This window comes from Sander lucioperca, chromosome 4 (assembly GCF_008315115.2).
Source record: "Sander lucioperca isolate FBNREF2018 chromosome 4, SLUC_FBN_1.2, whole genome shotgun sequence".
NCBI classification, from domain to species: domain Eukaryota; kingdom Metazoa; phylum Chordata; class Actinopteri; order Perciformes; family Percidae; genus Sander; species Sander lucioperca.
The window spans coordinates 40,715,547-40,738,408 of NC_050176.1; the positions used below are offsets into that span (position 1 = coordinate 40,715,547).

At 41.0% G+C, this 22,862-nt stretch overlaps 1 protein-coding gene, 1 long non-coding RNA gene and 1 pseudogene across 2 annotated transcripts in view; 1 reads left to right on the forward strand and 2 right to left on the reverse strand.

Annotated features, from left to right (window-relative positions):
* The window catches only part of LOC116048142, a 568,688-nt pseudogene that overhangs the window by 26,136 nt on the left and 519,690 nt on the right, over positions 1–22,862 (reverse strand).
* LOC118494912 lies at positions 6,377–18,955 on the reverse strand. Its single transcript, XR_004897120.1, has 3 exons — positions 18,849–18,955; positions 15,170–15,174; positions 6,377–6,387 (listed from the first exon to the last, which is right to left on the reverse strand). It is a non-coding gene; the product is annotated as an uncharacterized LOC118494912 (long non-coding RNA).
* dzank1 (double zinc ribbon and ankyrin repeat domains 1) overlaps positions 15,932–22,862 on the forward strand; it is a 23,278-nt gene continuing 16,347 nt past the window's right edge. Inside the window, exon 1 of the mRNA XM_031298561.2 lies at positions 15,932–16,032. The gene's annotated coding sequence lies outside the window, so the exon portion shown is untranslated. The remainder of the gene's footprint in view (positions 16,033–22,862) is intronic.

Consider the following 22,862-nt stretch of genomic DNA (forward strand, 5'->3'; position numbering starts at 1 on the left):
GCTGAGGTAGTTAAACAACTCCACAGTGGCAAAGCCCCAGGGATTGATGAGATCCGTCCAGAAATGCTTAAAGCTCTGGGTGTGGAGGGGTTGTCTTGGTTGACACGCCTCTTCAACATTGCGTGGAAGTCGGGGACGGTGCCTAAGGAGTGGCAGACCGGGGTGGTGATTCCCCTTTTCAAAAAGGGGGACCAGAGGGTGTGTGCCAATTACAGGGGTATCACACTTCTCAGCCTCCCCGGTAAAGTCTACTCCAAGGTGCTGGAAAGGAGGGTTCGGTCGATAGTCGAACCTCAGGTTGAAGAGGAACAATGCGGATTCCGTCCTGGTCGTGGAACAACGGACCAGATCTTTACTCTCGCAAGGATCCTGGAGGGAGCCTGGGAGTATGCCCAACCGGTCTACATGTGCTTTGTGGATCTGGAGAAGGCGTATGACCGGGTCCCCCGGGAGACACTGTGGGAGGTGCTGCGGGAGTATGGGGTGAGGGGGTCCCTTCTCAGGGCCATCCAATCTCTATACGACCAAAGCGAGAGCTGTGTCCGGGTTCTCGGCAGTAAGTCGGACTCGTTTCAGGTGAGAGTTGGCCTCCGCCAGGGCTGCGCTTTGTCACCAATCCTGTTTGTAGTATTTATGGACAGGATATCGAGGCGTAGTCGGGGTGGAGAGGGGTTGCAGTTTGGTGAGCTGGGGATCTCATCGCTGCTTTTTGCAGATGATGTGGTCCTGATGGCATCGTCGGCCTGTGACCTTCAGCACTCACTGGATCGGTTCGCAGCCGAGTGTGAAGCGGCTGGGATGAGGATCAGCACCTCTAAATCTGAGGCCATGGTTCTCAGCAGGAAACCGATGGAGTGCCTTCTCCAGGTAGGGAATGAGTCTTTACCCCAAGTGAAGGAGTTCAAGTACCTTGGAGTCTTGTTCGCGAGTGAGGGAACAATGGAGCGGGAGATTGGTCGGAGAATCGGCGCAGCGGGTGCGGTATTACACTCAATTTATCGCACCGTTGTGACGAAAAGAGAGCTGAGCCAGAAGGCAAAGCTCTCAATCTACCGGTCAGTTTTCGTTCCTACCCTCACCTATGGTCATGAAGGCTGGGTCATGACCGAAAGAACGAGATCCAGGGTACAAGCGGCCGAAATGGGTTTCCTCAGGAGGGTGGCTGGCGTCTCCCTTAGAGATAGGGTGAGAAGCTCAGTCATCCGTGAGGAGCTCGGAGTAGAGCCGCTGCTCCTTCGCGTCGAAAGGAGCCAGTTGAGGTGGTTCGGGCATCTGGTAAGGATGCCTCCTGGGCGCCTCCCTAGGGAGGTTTTCCAGGCACGTCCAGCTGGGAGGAGGCCTCAGGGAAGACCCAGGACTAGGTGGAGGGATTATATCTCCAACCTGGCCTGGGAACGCCTCGGGATCCCCCAGTCGGAGCTGGTTAATGTGGCTCGGGAAAGGGAAGTTTGGGGTCCCCTGCTGGAGCTGCTACCCCCGCGACCCGTTACCGGATAAGCGGAAGAAGATGGATGGATGGATCTACAACACATCACATTTCTACGGTTGTCCAGACTGAGTTAATGATTCTAACTAAATATAAATGTATGTCTTGTATTGTGTATATTACTGGAGTCACAAAACTATTAAAGGAAATTTCAAAAAATATAGTCACATCTGTTGTATCCCAATCATTCATTTCAGCCTCAAATGAACTACAAAGTGGCAGATCTTTTTTTTCTTCATTTGGCTGCATTAACTGTGGAGGTACAATGAAACTGAAGAAACAATTTGCAGGTTTTTCAATTGATCAACTAATCAATTTGTTGGCTAAATCTTGACTATCAGTTAACTAAAACATTAATTAGTTGAGAACAACCCTACACATCTGATACAGTTATTATCTTCAATTATCGGTAAACTTACAGAGCTTTTTTAGAGACTTTGACCACTGGTAGCAGCATCAGAAGAGCTTCCTCTGAAGCAGAGTATTTCTTCAGGTCAAACACGTCCAGATCATTTTCTGATGACAGTAAGATGAAGACCAGAGCTGACCAGTGAGCAGGAGACAATTTATCTATGGAGAGACTTCCTAAACTCAGAGACCGTTGGATCTCCTCCACTAGAGAACGATCATTCAGTTCATTCAGACAGTGGAACAGATTGATGCTTCTCTCTGCAGACATATTCTCACTAATCTTCTTCTTGATGTACTCAACTGTATCCTGATTGGTCTGTGAGCTTCTTCCTGTCTGAGCCAGCAGGTTTTTGAGGAGATCCTGATTGGTCTGCAGGGAAAGACCCAGGAGGAAGCGAAGGAACAAGTCCAGGTGTCCGTTTGGACTCTGTAAGGCCTTGTCAATAGCAAACCTGTGGACCTTAGACATCACAGATTTTTTGCTGACAACCATTTGTTCAAGCAAACTTTGCCCAAACATCACATTCTTTTTTCTGTTAATGACTGCGCTCTCTACATGAAGAGCAGCCAGAAACTCTTGAACACTCAGATGGATGAAGCAAAAGCTTTTTTTGTCATTCTTTTTCCGAATTTCCTCTTTGAAGATCGCTGTGAACACGTCTGAGCACTTCGAAGCTCCACTGACATCAATGCCACTCTCTTTGAGATCTTCCTCATAGAAGATCGGGTTGCCCTTTTCCAACTGATGGTAAGCCAGTTTTGCTAATGACTCAATGTACTGAATGCACTTTTTTTGGTCATACTTCTCTTTTGTCTGATGAATCTGAAACCGCAGGAATTGTGCGTACATCTCAGTCAGGGTCTTGGGCAGCTCTCCTCCCTCTCTGGTTTTCATCACTTCCTCCAGAACTGTAGCAGTGATCGAGCAGAAGACTGGGATGTGGCACATGATGTGAAGGCTTCGTGATGTCTTGATGTGGGAGATGATTCTGCTGGCCTGCTCCTCATTTCTGAACCTCTTCTTGAAGTACTCCTCCTTCTGTGGGGTGGGTTGGTGAACCCTCTGACCACTGTTGTGATGTCTACAAAATCAGAATGGATTTGATTGGCTGCTGCAGGTCGTGTGGTTATCCAGATGTGAGCAGAGGGAAGCAGTTTCATCTTGATGAGGTTTGTCAGCAGCTTGTCTACTGAGGTTGGCGCTGTCACATCAATTTCAACTACCTTGTTTTCATTGGTAGAGCAGTCCAGATCAAGGCGGCTCTCATCCAGTCCATCCAAAACAAACAGAAGTTTGAATTCACTCTTGTCAAAGTTGGTGTTTCCTGTCGACTGCAGAGCTGTAAAGATGTAATTGAGAGCTTCTTCTTTGATGTCTTTGGTCTCCCAGATACATCTATGAATGAGCTCTGCCAAACATACCTTCACTCCCTTCCATGAATTCAGCTCGCGGAAGGTGAAGGGGAAAATGAGATGCACATCTTGATTGGTTTCTCTTTTACACCAGTTGAACACAAACTTGTGCACAAGAAATGTTTTTTCCAATTCCTGCGATTCCCTTGGTCAGCACTGTTCTTATGGGTCTGTCTTCTCCAGAGGGGTGTTTGAACATGTCACAAGGCTTAATTGTTGTCTCTGTATCGACTGGCTTCACTGTTTCAATCTGCCTGACCTCATGCTGTGTGTTGATGTGTACGTCACCCCCAGCTGTGACAGACAGATGTGTGTACATCTTATCCAGAGGTTGTTTCACCTCCGTAAACCCTTCTTGTAGTTGCTTGTAACGGTCTATGAAGTTTGGCTGAATCTTTTCTTGGTATTTTGAGATGTGCAGTGCTGGCTTTGGTACCGGAACCATCCCGTCTGTGTTGAACACAAATATAAAAAATATAAAGTATGAGGCTGTTTGTCTACAGATGTAGCCCTGTTGATATGTTCACTTTTTTTATAAAAGCATGGAATGTGGGACACTGGGAGTTTTGATTGTACAGGATTACAACATCATAAACTGTTCAGGTGCATAGTTAGTTGGGGTGAATTTAGTGACATTGTTGAAGGAAATATCAGTATCTGAGGACATAGGTTAGATTTGATCATGTTATGTCTGTTGCATTAATGTTGTAATGTTTGTTCACTAACCCAGATGATACGGTGTCTGTAAAGAGTAGAACTATATAAAGACCGAGCGCATTTAATTCCTGATCCCATCGGAGGGGAAAAAAATCTCTGTTCTCCATTGACTTTGTGTTGCCTGAAGGTTCCTTCTTGTTAATGCTGTTTGCTAGTAAAAAACATAAAAATGCTGTTTGGTGGGATGACCTACAAAGTTTTTGTGCCCTGCCGAAAAAACTGATTCTTGTTAATTCACGATTCATCCAAACAACAATCAAAAAAACTATTCTGCATCTACAAATATGAGTTCAGTCAATTTAGTTGGATTTGCCCTCTAACAAATCATAGTTATTCTACAGTAATGCTTGTTTTAATTTACGTTGAAAGGCCAGAGTATGGCTACACTGCTGCCTTCACTCACTTTTTGTAAACTCCCAATTTGGATGATTGTTATCATGAATCAATATTGTGTATTTTGGTTTAAAAAGAGCAATCATTGATAAGTTTTGGGATATGGTTTTGGTATATAGTAATTATTGTTCTTAAATTATGAAACATACAAATCTGATATAACAAAGTAAAATTATTTCATTCAAGCAACAGCCATCTGGTAACAAGTGTGTTTACTCTTTGTTTTAATGTTGTAGTAACCTGAATATTTCCCAGCCATGTTTACTGGGCTATTTTCTGCGTCCATTTTGTACTGATTGTAAAGTTTCCGATAGCATTTGGACGCAGCACTTTGGAAGCTTACTCATAGCTAGTAATTATTAGCGCACCCCACGGACCCTCCGCTTCCCTCCCAGCGAAGGAGGAGAGTGGGCAGCAGCTCCGGTCTTACCAGCGACTGGCAAATCAACTTGCCTGACATGCTTTGTCTGGACCTGGGCCATTGGGCCGTTGCTTATGTCAAACCCTGATGAGCCATCAGCCACAAGTATTTAAATATCCTAATGTAAGTTTTAGGCAAACTGTATTTCTCTAAGTTAAATTAAGCTTTTCAACAGGATGCAGTTTGTGTTATAGTGGAATGTAAATAACTTGGGAAGCTTTTCAGTATTATTTCCGCAAGTGCCTTAGCTTACTAACAGATAACTTGTCCTTTCTGGTAGACATAGAGTGCATCAATTTGTAAATATAAAGCCCAGTTCAGACCAAAAATTCACAACGAGACAAAACGTTTTAAAACGTTGCAGGAAAAGTTTCAGCAGTCTGAAATGGCCTGTCTCAGCTCGACTCAAACCAGCTGATGTTTTAGAACGCAAGAGACTTTTCCTGTTTCAACAGCCAATAGAGAAGTCAGCTGGTCGAGTCTCCAGAGGCTGGATTTAGAACGCAAGTGACGTCTCCTGTTCCAACAGCCAATAGAAAAGTCAGCTGGTCAAGTGAGCTACAAATTATAGAAATACAATTATCAATATTCCATTTTATTTCTATGTTACAAACTGTCAGCTGGTGGAAATTTCAGAGTTTAAGACGGAGGCTCAATGAACGCCCATGTATGTGGTGGAGCAAGCTAGAGAGAGACACACACACACACACACACACACACACACACACACACACACACACACAAACACACACACACACACACACACAAACAAACAAACAAACACACACACAAACACAGACACACACACACACAGTAGGAAAGTGCGGCATTGTAGGATTTTGTGTGAATGCAGAGCTTTATTGGCTGGCTCAGTTTTGCCTTGGACCAGCTCATAGTTATGCTGCTATAGGTCCAGACTGCCGGGGGGCTTTCTTTCATACACTGGTCTCCTCTCTCTTTCCAGCTGTGTGCAGTTTTTTACAATCACTTTGCTACTAATTTCAGAATGTTGACGTCATTTTTCAAAACTCTAGACACCAAACTCAAAACGATCATCATAACATAGGATGTCCAAATGTTCAAAACATTGCATTGTGCATTCATATCTTTAAATAAATCTTACACTTGCACAATAATTGGTTCAAAAAACTAATTTATTGTGAAATACCATTGACACGTTACTTTAGATCACCCACACACAAGCTACCCATAGTTTCACTGGGTCATCGTTCGTACAATCATTTAATATTGTAGTACAAAATAGGTGATACATGTTTCATTATGGGACTAGATGTAAATACATCCCTGTAAGAGTACTGCAGTAGTAGAGATAATACTACAGACACAGTGGAATCATTGAACAAAACCTGAAATGTATTGATGAAAAACAATACGGTACGATCAAAACATAGGTTCATTTGAATCAAAGCAAAAATAATTAGCTACAAAATAGAAAAGAAAAGACAGTACTGTAAAGCATCAAATGCAGTGTTCCTCAACTTGCTTGTACTGTAAAAAGCAAAACAAAGAAGTGATTACTGTACTTCTACATATTCATCAACTCTATCTTGTGGATTTGGCTGCAGGTTTGGCAAACAATGTGGTACGAGTATATATGTATATATAGTATACGGTATATATATATATATATATATATATATCATCAGTAACAAGTTGGCAGAATTGGACAAGCAATTCCAAGGGCCTGCATGCATACAGTGCAGTACTGTCAATACTGTAAATAGTCTGAAAGGTGGTACATGGGACCATAGGGACCAAACAGTGTCTGATAAACAGTAGTACATTACAGTAAAGAATGATGATGAAATATTACATCCATAGATAATGTAGTCTAATTGGTTCATGCTCCACACTAATTGGTGACAATAAATCTTATCTTGAAACCTTCATGATCTAAACATGGAATATTGTTTGTCTGTTTCCATACAACTATGCATTAAGAGTAATGCAACAGTTACTTATCATTTTGAGTAGTTGTATCGATTGATAGTTAGACCATTGTAATGAAATAAATAGACAATCATCTGAAATGTAATGTGTGAATTGCTTTTTGAAATAGTAGTACTTTCATATTAAGTTGTGTCATATTGAACAGGTGATCTTTGTTAAATGAACAAATGATCTTTGGTTCATGTGTATTGTATCCAAGCAATTGAAAAATGTGTATTTTGATCATTGGTTGTGAGTTTTGTGTCTAGAGTTTTTGAAAAATGACATCAAGGTTCTGAAATTAGTGCCAAAGTGATTGTAAAAAACTGTAACTTACCTTTGGGGAGCTTCTTTCCAAGAGTCCTTATGTTTTCTCGCCTCGCAGTTTTCCTTTGATTAAGGTGGAACTTAAATTATGGTTGCAGCTGCCGCTGTGGTGTTGCTCAATGCCCTGCTGTGCCCTACTACGCCCCCCTATGCCCTGCTATGCCCTACTATTTCAACAACGCCCCCCCTACGCCTGGCTATGCCTTACTGTGCCCCGTAACACCCCTGCTACGCCCCGCAACGCCCTGAACTGCTAAAACTTTTATTTTTAGTCATAGTTCCACTATCTTTATTGTTACTATAACTGCCACTGTTCATCATTCCAACTTCTATAATTACAAACAATCATATTTCTCTAAATCTGTATCGGTGTCTGTGTCCAAACCGGCAGCAACAGATGCCGCCCACAAAGAGCCTGGGTCTGTCCGAGGTTTCTGGCTAACAGGAGGTTTTTCCTCGCCACTGATGCACCGAAATGCTTGCTCGTTGGAAATTGTTGGCTCTTTATAAATTATCTGTAAAGTGTCTTGAGATAACTCTTGTAATAATTTGATACTATAAATAAAATGTAATTGAATTCATCCTGTAAACGCCACTTTGTATGATACAGATGCAAGGTCTGTTGGAGAAAGCCTATTTGGTTTCACCTCAAGTGCTTGTCCCCAACACATGTATACATTAAGTTGGGTTAAACTTGAGGAAGCTGTCAAGCTGCTTGTCGCTGTACAACACAGTTTATGGCTGATCCTCGGTTAGCTTAACACTGAGCCACCTACTCCAAGTGGCTTTATTGTTCCCAATTTGTACAGATTTTATTTGCATCTAATAGAAAGGCCCTTTGCATTAAAATGCTTTGCACAGCACATCTGACGTACAGTGGCTTTAGAAAATTTTCAAATATTTAAATTTAAGACAAAATTCTTACACACCCATACACACGACAAACCAAAATTCCACTTTAATAATCTTTTGCATACCTTTAGTTTTTTCAACATCACTGGCATCCATTGAAACAGAAATAATGTAATTATTACCATCCAGTTTTTATTTGATTGATCCAATTTGCATTCAAATTCACACACCTCCCTCTCAGACTCGCTCTGTCAGTAGTACTTAAGTCTAGTTATGTTTAATAAGCAGACACACACACACAATACCTTCGGTTTTGGGAGAAACAGCTTTCATCTCATCTGTCCTGTCAGGAGACATGACTGAAACACAAACATGCAACAGCTCTTGAGAAATGCAAAATAATTGAAGGCATTTCGTTAAATAAAATTTAAGCATGTACATAGTTAAACATAAATAAGGCTTTATTTCATTCATGAATTCAGTGGAAACATTACCATACGTGTTCTTGACATTAAGCGTTATATTCTCTGCCTTCACGTTTGTAATCTGAGGTTTGCTGATGACACCTCCATGCTGGGCGGTGACTGCTGGTCTTCCTGCTCCCCTCTGAGATTCAGCTGATTGAGAATAGACAAAATAATCAGGAACCACAACTCATCAACTCCTGAACTGCTAGAAGGGTTCAGACATGCTTTTTTGTTAGAGCTGATTTAGCAAAGACCTGAAGGATCAAGAACAAATACAGCTTGGTACAGGGTTTCTGCAGGTTTTACCAAGTCACATTTAAGACTTTTAAAGACCTTTTTAAGACTTTTATGAATACAATTTAAGACCTTTATCACGACGTAAAAGTACAACGAAATGCAGAGTCACAAAAGTACTTGCATAGTAAATAAATGTATTAAAATTGACTAAAAGCGCCACGGAGTAATAATCATCTGTACATATACAGCAAATTATATTTGGATGAGCGAAAGAACTACACAACCACAGAATAAAAAAAATACATTTCAATGAGAATTAGAGGCGTTACATGGACGTAGAGAATTTAAGACCCATTTAAAATGATTTAAAACCTTGAACACAATACTTCAGTGAATTTAAGACTTTTTAAGGCCTAAAAGTTAGATTTTGAAATTCTAGACTTTTTTAGACTTTATAAGATCCCACAGAAACCCTGATGGTAGAAATGTGATAAACTTCAAATGCTTTGCACAGCACATCTGATGAACATATCAGAAATATTTAAATCTTTAAAAAGAATAAAATAAACGTTTAAGGCAGTTATCTTACACACACACGTTACAAATCAAAATCACACTTTAATAATCTGTTGCTAAAGTACCTTCAGTGTGAGGAGAGGAAGCTCCTCTGTTCCCTGTTTCTTCAACATCCACTGAAACAGAAAATCATGATTACTACCGTTTTTTACTTGATTGATGCAATATGCAAAATTCACGCACCCATGACTGTTTTTTATCAGAGTCTGGTGGCTTTGAAGAGAGCAGAGATAACAGCTTTAGTTCCCCGTCCTAAAGGGCCGTCTGACAGCAAGGTAAAGGGATGAAAATATTCTAAACATAGCCAAACTGATACAGATGTTTTTAGGGGTCTGAAATGCGTTTAGCTGCTGCCCCCGTCCACAGCAGGACATTGCTTAGCTTCTGTGTCAGTCCTCCTGCCTGCTTCACCAAACTGAAATCTACTGTAGCTAACACACTGACTATGGAGAAGTAGCTCAGACAACAACACTGATAAAACATCTCAACTGTCCCTTTAACAAACACTGATGAGTCCCCTCACTTTAATGTGTAACTTTCTGCTGACAGTTCCATCCGTCTGCAGTGATATGACTGATATTACTGGTAGTGCTGCAGGTATTTTACAGGATATAAAGGTATGAAATGAGCTGATAATGACTTGATCCAGCAGGCATCGAAATGCTATAGATGAATGCAACAACAACATTGTTAGAACGTGTACAGAACATGATGCAATGTTAAAGCTGGGACTATGTTGACTTACTGAGTCTCTGCAGGAAGCTGTCCTTTAAACACTAAAGATGGATCCATGGACCGATGGCTCTTGATGGACACACAGCTGGGTTCAGGTTCAGGAGAGTCTGGTCTCTGCTGCTGCTCTGGGCTTCAACACAACACAGAGCTCTGGCTGAATCATGATGCTGGACTGATCAAGCTTTCAAGACACGGTGGCTTCATCTGTTGCCAATACTGCTGCTTCCAGACCATGGTCTGGGAGCCAGAAACTAGGAAAGGTGTATCATAAGACTGGCTGACGTGCGTCACCGTTTCCAAATGTCTCCGTTTGTGTCCGTCCAGACTACAAAGCAACCCCAGAGTTTTCAAACCCAAACGTGGGCAGCACTGTTTTTAGTTTTAGGGGCTCGGAAACGTTGCAGTAGTGTGGATACGAGGCGTAAACGTAGCAAGAGACTGTGTAAAAGCTGATATATGGGTCTGATAACATTTTATTAAATCAGAATCGGACCACAGTGTTTCTGTGACTTCCTGTTCAGCCTGAAGGCTGCTGGAATCGTCTGTAAACTGTCCTACTTGACAGCGGATTTTTGTCACAGCCCCCGGCTGCTCCCGCCTGCTCTCGTCCACTTTACAGGCGAGGAGCAGTTCATTTCGAACAAGCCTATTGTGTACCTTTTTTAATGCATACAAGACTTAGCCATTTAAATAATAACTGAGATCATGTTTTAATGCTAAAGGGATACTTCACCGATTTAGCATTAAGCTTTGCATCAGTAGAAACACGGTAGTATTTTTGAATGACCGTGCTTCCCTCCCTCATGTCCCCCTGAGACCAGAGATCGCTGTATTGTCGGTCTGAAAAATAAAAATATGTGTTCACAGAGGAAAGCCTTAATACCATCATTAGTGTAGCGTGGAGACTGTACCATTATCCTTCTTTTCAGTGTTTCTCTCGATTCAATAAAAAAGCTGACTAAATTGACCGAAATATTCTTCTTTAAAACCATGTATTTATTTTTAAGTTGTTTATAATCAAGCCACAAAAATATCTTAAAACATAATGACTTATTTTGAAAAAGTGTCCCCATATAAAAGAAATTCAATGCTTTTGTACACTTGTTAAATTAGCTGATCATAATGTAAATTAGTGAGCCACTGGTAAAGCTCATCTGCTAACCCTGACCTCAGCCACACACCTCTAAAAATATGAACTGAGCTCAACACACTTACCTGAGACTCTACAGCTGACTGTCCCTGGTCTCCCTGTTCCTCAGGTCTTTCTGTCTCCTTTGCCTGTGACATAGTGACGTTAGTATTTCCATAAGCACCCATTCTTATAAAGATGTTACCAAATTGTCTTGTTTTGGTGTACTGAAAAAGGATCTTATGTCTGTTTTTCTTTTCTCTGTTTTTCTCTCATTTTTAACAACACAAATCTTTAACGTCAGATGTCTAAATATGAGTTAGGTTCATATGTTCACCACGTGGTCATATTATAATTATAAAATGATCTTGTGTCCTCCACATAAATATTAGGTTTCGTCTGGGACAGAGGATATATATTTAACTGATCAGCCACTTAATTTCATATTGAGCAAAACACAACTGTAGATCTTCAATATTAACTAGTAAATAGTAAACTAAAATGTGTGTGTGTGTGTGTGTGTGTGTGTGTGTGTGTGTGTAGACACACAAAACTGTTTGGATCCTTTACACTTTCTAAAATGTTTTGATACTTTAACTACATTTTCCTGATGATACTTACAATGAAAATGAAAACTTGCCACATATCTGATCAAACTCCAACTGGAGAACACATAGGCAGCACCAGGGAGGGGCTAGGGGGTGCTGTAGCTACCCCTAGGATTGCCATAGCACCCCCTTAGCACCCCCAAGAAATTGCTGTGGTTGATTTATAAATAAATGAAAAATCGTTAATGTGTAAATAATATAATTTATATTTGAAAAATGAATAAATACATTAATAAAACAATTTTTTTGTTATTTTTAGGCTAAAAAATCAGATGATCATATTTGGCCAAAGGGTGCAGCACACTTTGAACTTTTGACCTCACTTCCGCAGTAACGTATTCACACAGAAGAAGAAGAGCTCAATATTTGGAGCTGTTAGGATTAGAGAAGTGAGTCTAACGCTAGCAATGGATAGTTTTTTACTCCCTAAATGTCAAGGTGTGGAGACTTTATCAAAATTTGTAAATGAGACAGAGAAATGGTGAACTATGAAGAAAAGCGGCCGGAGGAAGGTGATCTGACCACGGCTGTGATTGCTGCTGAGGATGCTTAACATCACCCTGCTGTACATGACATTAGACCAGGGGGTCACACAGCCAGGCCACAGTGGGTGAGTCAGCTGATAGGGGTCCATGCAAGAACTTTACTCTTATCTCTGTCTCGTAGAAGAACATTACAGTGAACATGTGTTTTACAGAAATGTGAATAAATGGATCACCGAATCTAAAGTTATCCAGCGCACTGGACATCGGTTTATTTTTAGCCCAGAAAACATGTTCGCCCTCAGTGGCTTATTTAGATATATTTAGTCACTAACAGTGTTGGTCATCTTACTTTAAAAAAGTAATTAGTTACAGTTACAAATTACTTCTCCCAAAAAGTAATTGAGTTAGTAACTCAGTTACCACATTGTAAAAGTAATTAGTTACTCAGCAAAGTAACTGTGACGTTATTTTTTATGTTCTATAACGCTATTACGTTCTATAACATCTTTAACGTCAAAGATGTTTATATTAACTGACTGAAGAATAAAAACACTATATACAGAAAAATCGAGCTTGTTTTAACAGAGTGGCTCTGTCTCCTTCGCTGGAGCTCACGCTAGCTGCATTTGGGCTTGGGGTTGGGTTAGCAGCAGCAACAAGACGTGTGGTGTTGATGTCAGGTGCTTCATAAGATTCGAGTTGCTTGAGGCAGACGTGGATACAGTCTTTTTTCCGGGCATAGCGTGCATTTTACATAAACATTCTTGCCTTTAATTTCAATGAGCGAGAAGTAGTGCCGGTACTTCCAGTTCGAGAACGCTACCTTTGAATTTCCCTGGCTCGTTGCTATTGTTGCTGTCTTGTGTTTAGTGGTAGTCAGAGTGTGCAGTGAGACAGCGTGAGCAGGGCGTCCGCCCACCTGGCCAATCATCATCGCATTTGCAACGGTGTCATCATCCCCACCCCCGCTCTCTCCAGGCAGCTAATGTGTAGCCAAAGCCTGACACCTCGCACTTCATTCAACCAAACTGTAGTAACGCGCCACTTTACATGCTCAGTAACGATAACGGCGTTGCAACGATGGGAAAAGTTTCACAGCAGCAGGAGACACTGACAGGACTCCAAAGAGTCCAAACTGCAGGAAGGCTGAAGCCCCAAAAGATGAAGAAACAGAACAACAGGTTCATTATTAAATTATGGAGGAACAACAGTCTATAAACTCATGACAGCAAACTAAAACTTACAGTGGCCCAGCCGGGTCAACACAAATGTAAACACTACAACACAAATGTAGACGCTCACTTCTGTTGTCGCTCATATTTGTGTTGTGGCTTTTGCATTTCTCTTGAACCGTCTGGGCCACCGTACAATCTGCATCAACAGAGAGTGGTGGCATGAAACTAACCAACAGATACCTGACATACATTGGCAGATAGAACTTTTGACGCACAAAAGAACACACACTTTTGATAGCCCCAGTAATGGTGAACGCAAACTCCCATGCTATAAACAACTGCACCAAAACATAGACATATAAAAAAAAAAAAAAATCATCAGAGCCAGCCGCTCCATAATAATATAATTTTCTGAAGTAGCCACACTTACAGTACCTACAATCCCTCCTTCAGCATTGGTCTCCATCTCTGTTGCTTCTGGTGATCCACATTCAGACCCACAGCAGGCTGGTTGTTCTGTGTTGGTTAGTTCCATAGATTCGTTATCCATGTCTATCTCTTCATCCTCCTCTTGCTCCTTTTGTTCTTCCTCTTCCTCATATTCCTCTTTCTCCCTGGTGTGCTGGCTCAGATGTGTCGCTAACATGCTAGCTGAAGCTGCACATGATTTTAAAAACAAATCAGTCAGTTTGCAGCATTTTTCAACGTCAGCCAACAGTGCTCTCTTATATTTCTCTCTTTTTCTCTGCCCCCCCCCCTCGCCCTTGTGTCGCTTGATGCCTCGATAAATTTTTTTGTCAACAGTATAGCTTCCAACTTTTCAACTTCCAACAACCACTCTAAGGCAGACCGTATATATAAAGACGCAGACGCGGTCTACTCGATTCTGTCTTGAAATTCCCAGAAGGCATTGCTACATTTTAACTTTTGCAAACAAATATTCAAATAAAAGAAATGCAGGTAGATTTGTTTTATTTCAAACCATGCACGTTTATGTTTTTGAACATCTGATCTGAATAAGTCATTTTGCTAAAAAATAATAAAGACTAATGTAAAAGTTTGTGACTGTAGAGGGTAACCATGACTATGATATCGAGAGACTCATATGTGGTATATATACTGATCAGATTACACTATTACTAGGTGTGAAAAATGTTGGCAAATTTGGTTATCATTTGGCCAAAGAACTTTATTATTGATGCTTGAAAGGGGGCCGAGAGAAATTATATGGGCCACTGTGACAATCACGCGGCTCTCTGATTGGCCGGCCGGCCCCCTCTGGCATCTTCCCAAATGCCAGATTACCAGTCCGTCACTGGCTGAGACCTTTATCTGGTTTTTATTGTCTCACAGTGAATGCTGGCTTCAGCATCCTTTATGGAGTACTGCAAAATACACTTTCTTTCTTAGAATTAAATCCAAAACTATGCATGCTTTATTACTATCATTCACTTTAGCCTGGGTTGATAGTATTATATGAATACAATTGTGTCATGTCAGTCAACCAGTGTATTTAACCATCTAATGTCCCTCTCCAAAATCTCTTCGGAAGAGTAGTCACTTACTTGCTTTGGTGTTTGTAAAGGATTAAAGTTCAACAAAGAATGGTTCACGTTATAAAAGTTCCTTTTTCATTTTTATTTTCTATGTAAATGCACTCCCCTACAAAATCACCCCAGTATTTCTAAATAGGGCTATTAATCTTTTTTTATATCCCAATATATATCGCAGGGAAAAAAATATTGCAATGTAATTTTTTTTCAATATCGTGCAGGCCTAGCCACAACACAATCTAAACTTGAAAATAATACACAGTTTATGAATTATTAAATAAAATGTCAACTTAAATGCTGATGTTGTTGTGTACTGAAACACTTTTACATCAGTAAATAAATTAATCTAAATTGCATTGCTTATCATCACAAACTGTAGCTTGATGCTTAAATAAACTCAATGTGTGAACAAATTAACTTAACGGGTGGTTTTAAATGGATATCTTCCAATAATTTAGGCCACCTGTGCCGCTTAAGCTGCTTACCTTTATAGAGTAGTGGAAAATACAGTTTAAAAAACGACCTACAGGCACCAAACTGGAAACCTATGGTGTCCTGTAAAAGGACAAAAAGAGTGAATTGCTGAACTCTCCCTGTAATAGACATAGCAACAGTGACGCCTGGTGGTCTACTCATGACCTTACATGTATGCTGATAGTTGGTGGCTGGAATCGTTCCTCCGGTCCATACTGAGTGGTAAGTGATCCAGGGATTGGTGCTAACTTTTTTCTTATGTAATTATTTATAATTTAAACTGTTTTAAACTGTATATGGTTCAAGGGTCTTTTATTGTCAGTGCTTAACATGCAGCTGTCGTCTCTTTATGCTACACAAGAAAAACAACCAAAATCAGTAGAGCATTTCTGTAGTGCATAAGGAGGAGGGTAAACAACACATTCCACTGGAGAATTCAATCCAGTCAGCTCAAACTCCGTCTCAAGATGGCGGCGGGCAGAGACGCGTCCCACACCCCGGATGTTGTAACTACGCAGGTCTGGGTCTGCGGCTGACTCGTTGCTATGGTGACGCTTCGGTACACGGCCGCAGGACTCGGAGCGGAGCAGCATCAGGTTGTTTCATCTGATCTCTAAAATCAAGGAAGAAGGTATTTATTAAGATATTAAGATAATTATTAGTTATTTAATAACGGACACGCTATATGACGTGTTTAAAACTGTTTGTGTTTCTGTTTGTGTGTTCAGCGCGAGGAAGCAGACCAGGAAGTAGGATTAGTGTAGCAGAACAACGGTGGGAAATTAGTCAAAGTACTAATACCACACTGTAATAATACTCTGTTACAAGTTAAAGTCCTGCAGTACGTGTGTGTGTCTGTCTGTGTGTGTGTGTGTGTGTGTGTGTGTGTGTGTGTGTGTGTGTGTGTCTGTGTGTGTGTGTGTGTGTGTGTGTGTGTGTGTGTGTGTGTGTGTGTGTGTCTGTGTGTGTGTGTGTGTGTCTGTGTCTGTGTGTGTGTGTGTGTGTGTGTGTGTCTGTGTGTGTGTCTGTCTGTGTGTGTGTGTGTGTGTGTGTGTCTGTGTGTGTGTGTGTGTGTGTGTGTGTGTGTGTGTGTCTGTGTGTGTGTCTGTCTGTGTGTGTGTGTGTGTGTGTGTGTGTGTCTGTCTGTGTGTGTGTGTGTGTGTGTGTGTGTGTGTGTGTGTGTGTCTGTGTCTGTGTGTGTGTGTGTGTGTATGTGTGTGTCTCTGTGTGTGTGTGTGTGTGTGTCTGATAATGTTACTTCAGTAAAAGTGTGTAAGTATCATCAGGAGAATGTAGTTAAAGTATTAACCATTGTAGAAGGGTTAGAGCAGGGGTCTTCAACGTTTTTTAAATCAAGGACCCCGTAACTGAGAGAGAGACGGAGCAGGGACCCCCTACTAAATATATTGTATAAAATAAAGTTGCATGTTAAACTGGGCCTACAATAACTTGTAAGGCAGCCTAAAACCATTATACATTTTTGCATAGAATACTAAGCTATTAAAATAGCCTAATAATTGTTGGCATGATTTTATAATTATGTTTTAATGTTAAACACACACACTTAGGATGAACTGTATCTGTGGATGGCTGCCTTAGTGACACCTTACATATGGGCCAGTAAGCCTGTCATCATTGGGGATTTATATTTGCTAATAATATGTTGGATTCATGTTAAGACTTTAAAATTTTGGAGAAAAAAAATTCAAAAATGTACTATAATTTGGAGGCCCTCCTGCATTGACTCTGAGGACCCCCTAGGGGTCCCGGACCCCCTGTTGAAGACCCCTGGTTTAAAGGATCCAACCAGGTGTGTGTGTAATGGTCTGATCATGTCAGCTGGACTTGTAGCCGTTATATTGTTGACTAGTTTACTTTAGAATCAAACATCAGATTTATAAACTACATGTGTTTACTGAGCAGTAATCTAAATGTGTAAAGTAACTAGTAACTAAAGCTGGAACAGATGAATGTAGTGGAGTAACTAAAGTAACTAGTAACTAAAGCTGTAACAGATGAATGTAGCGGAGTAACTAAAGTAACTAGTAACTAAAGTAACTAGTAACTAAAGCTGGAACAGATGAATGTAGCGGAGTAACTAAAGTAACTAATAACTAAAGTAACTAGTAACTAAAGCTGGAACAGATGAATGTAGCAGAGTAACTAAAGTAACTAATAACTAAAGTAACTAGTAACTAAAGCTGGAACAGATGAATGTAGCGGAGTAACTAAAGTAACTAGTAACTAAAGCTGGAACAGATGAATGTAGCGGAGTAACTAAAGTAACTAGTAACTAAAGCTGGAACAGATGAATGTAGCGGAGTAACTAAAGTAACTAGTAACTAAAATAACTAGTAACTAAAGCTGGAACAGATGAATGTAGTGGAGTAACTAAAGTAACTAGTAACTAAAGCTGTAACAGATGAATGTAGCGGAGTAACTAAAGTAACTAATAACTAAAGTAACTAGTAACTAAAGCTGGAACAGATGAATGTAGCGGAGTAACTAAAGTAACTAGTAACTAAAGCTGGAACAGATGAATGTAGCGGAGTAACTAAAATAACTAGTAACTAAAGCTGTAACAGATGAATGTAGCGGAGTAACTAAAGTAACTAGTAACTAAAGCTGTAACAGATGAATGTAGCGGAGTAACTAAAGTAACTAGTAACTAAAGCTGGAACAGATGAATGTAGCGGAGTAACTAAAGTAAGTAGTAACTAAAGTAACTAGTAACTAAAGCTGGAACAGATGAATGTAGCGGAGTAACTAAAGTAACTAATAACTAAAGTAACTAGTAACTAAAGCTGGAACAGATGAATGTAGCGGAGTAACTAAAGTAACTAGTAACTAAAGCTGGAACAGATGAATGTAGCGGAGTAACTAAAGTAACTAGTAACTAAAATAACTAGTAACTAAAGCTGGAACAGATGAATGTAGTGGAGTAACTAAAGTAACTAGTAACTAAAGCTGGAACAGATGAATGTAGCGGAGTAACTAAAGTAACTAGTAACTAAAGCTGTAACAGATGAATGTAGCGGAGTAACTAAAGTAACTAGTACATGAATGACTGTTTACACCACACACCCCCTTCGCAGACTCTTCTTCTCTCAGTACCACTTCTTTCTCTCAGGACATTGTCAGCAGTGACATCTCCCCCTATAGCCCATCAGTGGCAATTACACAATCACCACTCTATCGTCCCATACAGACCTTTTTAACAATTAGGCCGTCCACCCTGAAGAAACGCTCTGGTAGATCACTTCCAAGGTATCTGCGTCCCCTGGCCCGGGACCCTGCTGTACCTAGCAGTGGGTCCACGCCTCTCAAGATGGCGCTGATAAATGCTCGATCCATTACAAACAAATCTTTTATTCTGAATCATCTGTTTATTAATAGGTGTCTTGATTTCTTGTTCCTGACAGAGACTTGGCAGAAAAACTTGGAATACGGCCCTCTAATTGAACTTTGTCCACCTGACTGTTGTTTTATCAGTACTCCCAGGACCTCTGGTCGTGGTGGAGGGCTCGCGGTGGTATATAAAGGCTGCTTTCAAAGACGGACAGTACCCACTAGAGTTTTCTCCTCATTTGAACTGCAGATTACCAAAGTTGGTAGTTGTAATCCATTTTATTGTATTTTAATTTATCGACCGCCTGGTTCTAACAGTTCTTTTTTGTCTGAATTTAGTGATTTTTTATCATCCATTATTATGTTGGATAAAGTTATTATGGTTGGAGATTTTAATATTCATGTAGACGACTTGTCTTGCACTTTAGCTGCTGACTTTCTTAATGTAACTGAGGCTTTTAATTTTATCCAGCATGTTTCTGGTCCCACACACATTGGGGGTCACACTTTGGACCTTGTTTTTACTCTTGGTCTTAATATTGACTCTGTTTGCTCTGAAGAACTCCATATCACTGACCATGATTGTGTTTTGTTTAATTTGTCTTTCAATCCAGACGTATTGCCCCGTAAAAATGTAAGATGTTCTCGCATGTTAAATCACTCCTCAGCTGAGAAGTTTACTGCAGCTTTTGTCCAAAGCGCAGCGCTGTCCTCTCATGCTGACATTAACGATCTGGTCCATTCATTCAACACAAATTGCATATCAGTGTTGGATAAAGTGGCTCCATGTCAAATGCGTCGTGTTTCCACCGTCAACTCATCCCCATGGCTTAGTGACTCCATACGCTGTTTCAGGCGTACATGTCGGAGGGCGGAACGACAGTGGAAATCCTCCAAGCTTCACGTTCACCAGCTAAATTACAAGGACCTTTTAACTGAATACAACATGATGGTCAAGGAGGCGAGAACAACTTATTTTGCTAATCTTATTTCTTCCAGTAAACAAAACCCTAAAGTCCTTTTTGAAACCATCAACAACATTGTCAATCCTGCTCCCCCTGAAGTGCCATTTTTTTCAAATAAGGACTGCAGTGACTTTCTCAACTTCTTTGTAAAGAAAATTAATGATGTCAGAAATGGCATTATCCCTTCGACTACTCCACTTTTGGCTCACTCAATCCGGCCACCAATCATGAACCATTTTGCTCCAATCTCGCTACAAGAACTCACTGATCTGGTTAGCAGCATGAAATCTTCCTCGAGCCCAGGAGATATTATACCAACTTCATTATTTAAAAATGTTATTGGGTCTGTGAGTAGTTGGGTTCTCGCTATACTCAACAGCTCTCTGCAATCTGGTTGTGTCCCTTCATATTTTAAACATGCAAGTGTTCAGCCACTTCTAAAGAAAACCAACCTGGATACATCACTTCCGGCAAATTACAGGCCCATTTCGAAAATGCCTTTCATCTCCAACATTTTATAAAAAGTTTTTGCTAAACAGCTCACTGCTGTCCTGAATGCACACAACATTTTGGACAAATTTCAATCTGGTTTCCGTCAGAAACACTCAACGGAAACCGCTCTTCTTAGAGTGTCCAACGACTTATTAATGTCCTCTGACAAGGGTCAATGCTCTGTTTTGGTGTTGCTGGATCTTAGTGCCGCTTTCGATACAGTGGATCACAACATCATGCTTAACAGACTGAAGAATTGGGTTGGTATCTCAGGAAGCGCCCTGGATTGGTTCACCTCCTATCTATCAGATAGAAGTTTTTCTGTGTCTCTTGGTCCCCATTCCTCAGAAACTGCGGCCCTTTCCTGTGGGGTGCCGCAGGGTTCTGTGTTAGGTCCGCTTTTATTTGCATTGTACATGCTCCCCCTGGGAAATATTATAAGCCAAGTTGGAGATATTTCTTATCACTTCTATGCAGATGACATCCAGCTGTATACATGTCTCTTTTGAGCCAGAAGAGACTGATAAAGTGTTGAAATTGCTTAAATGTCTCAATTCGATCAAGGATTGGCTCGCAAACAACTTCCTACAGCTTAATGAAAATAAGACCGAAGTCCTTATTGTTGCTCCGGACACTTTAGCTTTCAAGATTAGTCAGCTGCTGGGCTCCTTGTCCTCAGCTGTTCAGTCCAAACTGAAAAATCTTGGTGTTATATTTGATAATACTCTGTACTTGGATCAACATATTAAATCTCTGACCTGCACATGCTTCTTTCAATTAAGAAATATTGCCAAACTTAGAGGAGCTGTTTCACATTCTGAGCTTGAGATGATCATTCATGCTTTTATTTCATCTCGGCTTGATTACTGCAACTCTATTTTCACCTGTCTCAGCAAATCGTCCCAGGACCGTCTACAAATAGTCCAGAATTCTGCTGCAAGGCTGCTGACCAGGTCTAGCAGGATGCCGCACATCACTCCGATTTTATACTCATTACATTGGCTTCTGATTAACTTCAGGATCAAATTTAAAGTTTTGGTTCTGACTTATAAAGCTTTGCATGGTCAGGCTCCAGTGTATATCTCGGACCTGCTCCATTCGTACACTACGAACAGGCCCCTCAGGTCTTCTAACCAGGGACTACTGGTTGTCCCACGCACCCGTTTAAAAACTAGAGGTGACCGTTCCTTTGAAGCGGTGGCTCCAAACCTGTGGAATGCTCTTCCAACTGTCTTACGTTCTGCAGTCTCTGTTGAAGCTTTTAAAAAGCAGCTGAAGACGCACTTGTTAGGGCCCGAGTGCCGACAGCGGCGAAGGCCCTTTTGAAACTGAAGGAATTATTATTATTATTACACTAGATAAATTGGCTTTTTGAGGGGCTTAACATATTCAAAAACTCACCAAATTTGGCGGTCGCATGAAGTCTGGTGAAAATTTACGTATTTTAAGGGTTTCGGGAATAGGCGCGCAAAACGTCTCGCTAGCGCCCCCTACAAAGTTAAAGAAATTGAGCCCCTGCAGTGCGTTTAACGTAGACTCACGGAACTTGGTACACATATGTATCATGTCAAGATGTACAAACAACGTCATTGAAGTCATACCCTAAACCCAACAGGAAGTCCGCCATTTTGATTTCAAAGTTCGAAATTAGTGCGATTTTGGCCATTTCCACGTCGTACTTTAACGAACTCCTCCTAGAGATTTCATCTGATCAAATTCGGTCTGTGCCATCTTAAGACATTAAAGATGAAAAGTTGTTAAAAGAAAAACTTTTCGTCATAGGGCGTGGCCGTGGCGGGGCGGCCATTTTGAGCGTTTCGCCATATAAACAGGAAGTAGCTGTAACTTGAGTGTACATTGTCCGATTGGCTCGAAACTTTTCAGGATTCATAAGAGTCCAACCCTGAGGACAAATAAAGGCCGATATTTACTTAAAGTCATAGCGCCCCCTAGTGGCAACAGGAAGTAGGCCTAAAAGTCAAGGTGCTATACTTTAACGAACTCCTCCTAGAGATTTCATCCGATGTACTTCAAACTTGGTCTGTATCATCCCAAGGCCTTAAAGATGAAAAGTTATTAAAAGAAAAACTTTTCGTCTGACGGTGTGGGCGTGGCGTGGCGGCCATTTTGAGTGTTTAGCGATGAACAAAGAAGTTGTTGTAACTTGAGTGTACGTTGTCGTATCTCCCCAAAATTTCTCACGATTGACAAGGGTCCAGGCCTGAGGACACCTACAGGCCAAATTTGAGTTTTGGTCATAGCGCCCCCCGCTGGCGCATTATATGACTAACATCATCCGATTTACATGAAACTTATAATGTGTGGTCTACATGTGATACTGTGCCACGCCCTATACTTTAACCATGCCCACTTACTCAGGCCACGCCCCCTTTCATAACATTTGAACCGTTTAAGGTAGACCCTTGTGTGAGGTATCATTGAACTCAGCAGAGTCTTCATTTTTAATTGATGATGGTTTGACCCGCCCCCTATAATTTAGCCACGCCCCATTTCACAGCTAATGAACTGTATGACGTGGAGTCTTGTGTCAGGTATCGTTGAACTCGGCAGGGAGTTCCCTTTTCATTGGTGACGATTTGCGGTGTCTGAGTGCCGCGCAAATGCACGGTCGCAAGGAGCGGCGTCCG